Genomic DNA, 6,061 nt, shown 5'->3' with positions numbered 1-6,061 from the left:
AAAACACTGGTCATTCATATGGATCTATTCATTTAGAGCTTTTTAAGCATTTTGGCATTCTTCTCCACAGACATTTCTCTCTTCAGAGAAATTAAGATCCAGTGTCTTGAACTAATTGAAGTGGCATGTACTGAAACAAAAAGAGCCAAGGATGTAGCATTTGGAAGTAAAGGTAAAAGTATTAAATCATGAACATGTTGCACACAACAATGAAAGCTGGACAAAGGAAGACATATTTATACAGTATGGCAAAAATGTAGTAGTGTTTTAGGAGAAAAAATTACACTAACATTTCAGTTTACCAGGATTTGCAAACACTAATCTTTGCGAAAAAAAAAGTCACATTTCAACTGATGTTTACACTGCTGGAAAGTACTCTGAACCCTTTCAGATGATCATTGAGGGAAGCCACATGCTCCTAACCCAATCTGCTGCCTCCATCCCAGTTGCTTCTTGCTATAGTACTGTAAATGTTTGGATGTTATGCTTCAAGCAGAGACAATGAAGAAAAATGTTCCTGTTTTAAATGTTGCTATCTCATTTATCCTTTGAAATCATGGTGAGATTTTCTTTTTTTTTTTTTGTTTTTTTTTACAAAGTTATGGATGTTGTGCCCGTTTAGAACAAATGCATTGCTTATGTATGGAACTGCGAAGCAAAACGTTTTGCATATGGGACCTCTAATGAAAGATCTGAGTAAATAATAAAAAGTTTTACATTTTCTTTTCTTGTTCAAAGAGTTGTAAATACTAGGCCAATGTATGCATAAAGTATGGTACATGGAAAAAGGAGTCAATTTGTCTCATGTATTTAATATCTGGATGTTCGTACTTCTCTTGTATTTGGTTCATTGTTATCTATCTAAAAGTGATATTAATTTACAAATAATTTTACAAACAGTATAAACTATTTCGCTGCCTGTATGCAAAAAAATGTTATGAAAAGGATATATTTTTCATTTCATTTAAGTCAATTTCTTTAGAATGTGGGGGTTTACTTACATGACCTTTCCATCCCAAAGTTCAGTTCTGAACTGTGATAGACCATGCTGTGGTTCCATGTTAAATGACACTAAAAGGCTCTGGCTGTCAGCTAGTGTTCATTTGACCTACTTCATGCTGTTGTCATATTCCTTGCCTAAAACACTTTCTATTAAGGAATCAATACAGCTATGCAATTGGTTGTTAAATGAACATGTATGATATAAGTGGAATTACTGTGTGGAACTGTAATATGTCTTGCATTGTTACAAAATGTATGTAATTAAAGTATTGGGGTTGGTTTGACAATTTTTTAGGGTTGAGTTTAGGTTTGGAGTAGAGGATGCTATGGTTTTGGGGTAAAGCTAAGGTTTTTCGAATGACTTCATCTACATTGGTAACTGGATAGTAATGTGTACTTACATAGTAGTTATACTATGTAACAATTACATAGAACAGATTTCTCAATATAAAGTGTTACCTTGTTGCCTTATTCAACCAACAGACTGGAACATCCCACGCTGAAACTAGGTATAAAGCATGCAATTATTAAGAGCTCATGCATTATACTGATAAAGAGAAACCAACAGCTGTCGCTTCATCAGTTCAGGCCGTAGTAATTTCACATAATTGAGCTAGGCCATATTTAACATGTGGAGAAAAAATGGACAGATTGTGCATAAACATGTTGTATTGGCATTACGTTCATGCAGTGGATAATACCATCACAATTGCCATTAGGATAGTCCATGTTATTTTCCCTGAAATACCTGGACCGTGTACAGAAGATTGTATTGTTTTTATTGCCAAATGCTAAATAAATATCTTGTAGTTATGAAGAACCTGTACTCATTGAATCTATTTATCGATATGAAAATGTGGGGGTGCGTTTCTCTTTCTTTCTCTTTTTTTCTCAAATGATAAATGTTATTTGCATTCCACTGAACCTTACAAAAATCATAATAATCAGAAGTTATAACTGAATATAGTGAAATTTCTGTATATACCAATTAGAGAATTTTGAGAGTTTACATTTAGGATTGTGCATTTATATGGATAGAGTCCATTTTAATTGCACTAACCATTACTGTAACTGTCAGAACATATTTTTCTGCTTGTCATTTAGCACTGTTTCTGCCACACCTTCAAAAAGCAATGGCTATTCCAAAAAGCATGGATCCATCGTTTACTTTTCCCATTATCACAATGCCCTCCAAAAGTGTGTTAACGGTAGAATGGAATGTGTAATTTTTGCCATTAACTTGAGGTATTTGGATTTGAAATGAAAAGATGAATATGAAATATCAACTTTTATTTAATGGTCTTCACATGAACATAAATTTGACCATTTTAGAGAAATGGCTCTTTTTGTGTTGAGTGCCCCCATTTTCATGTGTGCAAAAGTAGGTTAAGGAATGACTGACAGGTGTAACTCATTGCTCAGGTGTTTCCTTTTGCATGGATTGTTCACACATAAAAGCACAGTGGGTGTCTAGCCTTGATTTCAGCCTTCATCTTTTCATCTGTGAAGATTGCATTTGGAGCAAGAAGGCATACACCAGCATGAAAACCAGAGAACTGACTATGGCAGAAAAACAGCTAATCTGTGAGAAGACAGAACATGAGACATGACATGAGAGTCATTAAGAACCATAGCACAGGAAATGGCTATATCAAGTACAGCAGTTTGGAAAGTTATGAAAAAAAGAAACCATTGGTGGACTTCAAAATGAACACAGAGCAGGTGGCCCTCGGAAAACAACTGCAGCTTATGACAGAAAAATCCTACGAGCTGTGAAGAAAAGCCCTAAAACAACAGTTAGTGACATTGCCGCCAGTCTACAGAGTGCAGGTGTCAAACTATCACAACCCACTGTTCACATAAGACTTTGACAGCAGAATTATAGAGAGTATACTGCAAGATACAGACTTCTTATCAGCAGCAAGAGTTGAAAGGTTAGATTAGAATTCAACAGAAATACGGAGACGAGCCTGAAGAGTTCTATGAGTTTTATGGACAGATGAGACCAAAATAAACCTTCATCAACGTGAAGGAAAGCCGAAAGTGTGGAGAAAGATAGGAACTGCCCATGTTCCAAACCATTCCACCTCATCTGTGAAACATGGAGGAGATAATGTCATGGCCTGGGCATGTATGGTTGCTTCTGGAAATGGCTCACCCATGTTTGTTGATGATGTAACAGATGACGGCAGCAGCAGGATGAATTCAGAAGTGTACAGACGGATTTTGTCTGGCTATGTATAAAGCAATTCCTCCAATCTCATTGGTGGCACTTCATCCTGCAACAAGACAATGGCCCCAAACACACTGCCTGTGCAACCAAAGCTTTTATCAATGACAAAATGTGGAAAGTTTTAGACTGGCCAAATTAGTCACCAGATCTAAATCCAACTGAGCATGCATTTTACTTGCTGAAGAGGAGATTGAAGACAGAGAGCATAACAAACATCAACTGAAAGCAGCTGCAGTGAAGGCCTGGAAAAGCATTTCCAAAGAAGTTGCCACACATTTAATGTCAATGGGTCGTAGACTTGATGCAGTCATTGCATCAAAGGGCTATGCAACCAAATATTAGACCTATTACTTTGATTTGGTTTGAAATTCATCTGTTGACTTACTTTTGCACATCTGAAAAAAGAGACTCAGCATTAAAATGGCTCTTTCTATGAAATGATAAAAACATATGTGCATGTAAACAGCATGAAATAAAAGCTGAAAGCTAGTCTCTACTTTGGTCTCATAGTCATTTTTTGATATCAAATGCAAATGCCTAAAGTAGAAAACATCAATTTCCACTCTGTCATTAACATACTTGTGGGGGGCACTGTATATTTTTTACTTTCAGTTTTATTATTAATCTTATGACTGACATATATACAACTAAGTCACATTGAAACATGAGCTGACTCTCACCAAATTACTGTAAATGTAAATATGCAGAAAGAATGCAAATTTGGATTTGCAAAGGTTACGAAGAATGATCAGGTAACGTAAGTTGAGGACCTTGCTTCAAACATTTAATTCTTTCCCTGCATACATAGTGTCAGGTCCAGGGCTATCAACAGGTACATGGTGATACCATTTTCACAGTAAAAAATGTCTACATTATTCTGGACAACTGCAGAGTCCTGTTTAATGAAACTGGACTGGACCTGAAAGAATATATTGTCACGGTTTTGAATCCTAAATGGAAAAATCTCATGTATTCCTTCTTTCCCCATCAGGCTAAGAGGCTAAAGTGTGTGACTAATGCAATCCTCTTTGTTTCCTTAGCAGCCAAGTGAGTACTGCCAGGATGTCAGTGAATAGTCACATGAAGTCCCCCCTCTCTCCAAAGGCAAAAGCAAGAGAAGAATTATAATCCAGTGTCAGCAAACATTTCTGAAGAAAGTGGGATGCCTCAACCTTCTGGGCATTTGTTACTTTTTCTAAGGGCCTTGCAGAAATGCATCTGTCTAAAACAGTATGTTTTCAGCATAATAGGACAAGGACTTAGGTCAACATTATACATCTTGTCCACTGATGACCATATTTTCTGCTGTTTGAGATAAAGTTTGAGTCTTCGGCAGTAGTATTATTGCTGATGTGATCAACATTATTGATTACATTTGTGAAATCACCCAATATAGCTAAGGTATCATACCATGTATCAAACCAGTGTGCTGAAATCTCAGCACTATGCAGGCTGAGTTTAATGCAGAGGTAGTTTCATTGACATTCTTCTGTGGATTCTGCCAGCATTAAACCTGAACATAAAAATATATTTTTGTGAAAATATACAGTGGACCTAGAAGGTTTAAACACACTTTAAAATTTTTGTTTTGTGCCTTAAAGGCTTAAATCAAGACAAGTGAAGCCTTTGAAGACTTTTTTTAGCTTTATTTACACATAAAACCAACAATGTTTAAGTGAAAATTAGAGGCCTCTGTTTTTCAAAAACGTATTTAAAAGGAAAAACTTTGAATGACTTGGTTGCATAGGTCTGCACACTCTTAAATTAATTCTTGGTAGAAGCAACTTTTGCTTTGATAACTGCAGTGAGTTTGTTTGAATAAGACTCTACCAACATTTCACATCTACAATTTACTATTTTCTCCCATTCTTCTTTGCAGTAGAGTTCAACTTCAATTAAATTGTGACTTCTCTTAAATTTCAGGACATTGATATTCCTTTTTACCATCCATTTCACTGTAGGTTTTGGCTGTGTGCTTTGGGTCACTGTCATCCTGAAAGGTAAAATTCTTCCCTATCTTATCTTCAGCTTTTTCGCAAAGAATAGCAGGTTTTTCTTTAAAATCGTTTGGGATTTTATCCTCTATGAAATTAAATGAAATCTTTATTTCATTTTCCCCACTATCCTCACCAGAGCTCCTGTCCCTGCTGAAGAGAAACAGCCCCATAGCATGATGCTGCCACCACCACGCTTGACAATAAGGAGTGTTAGGCTGATGGGCCAAAAAATTATACCTTAGTCTCATCTGACCACAAGACCTTTCTGCACTTGACAACAAGAGATCCTGAGTGTCTTTCTGCAGAATTCAGACAAGACTGTATGTTCTTCCTGCTACCCAACCGCACAGCTCAGAATTGTGGAGAACACATGAAATTGTTGCTGTGTGCATGGTTGCCATGAAGTCCTGCAGATCCCTTAATGTTGCTTTTGGCCTCTTGGTGGTCCCTGTGATGAGATTATTTGCACATTCACCCATCTTGGAGGGATGGCATGATCTAGGCAAGGTCCTGGTGGTGCCATATTTAATCTATTTCTTGATTATGTTTTTTACTGTGTTCCATCATATATTTAAGGCATTAGATATCTTTTTATAGCCCTTTCCTGATCTAAACCTTTCAACAGTTTGATCCTAGAGATGTTTTGGTAGGTCCTTGTTGGCCATAGTTGTTTCCTTATACTGGCATGTACTAAGCAAAAAGAACCCTGCTGAAAAAACCTACAGGAGCATCTGATTTTATCCTGAACTAATCAGAATCACTTCAACTGGTTACAGGAAAAGTCAGTTAGCTTTGGGCATGATTTGTATGGTGAGTGATTACAATTACC

This window comes from Megalops cyprinoides, chromosome 13, assembly GCF_013368585.1.
Source record: "Megalops cyprinoides isolate fMegCyp1 chromosome 13, fMegCyp1.pri, whole genome shotgun sequence".
In the NCBI taxonomy this organism is placed as follows: Eukaryota; Metazoa; Chordata; class Actinopteri; order Elopiformes; family Megalopidae; genus Megalops; species Megalops cyprinoides.
Note: the sequence above shows the minus strand (reverse complement) of the source record.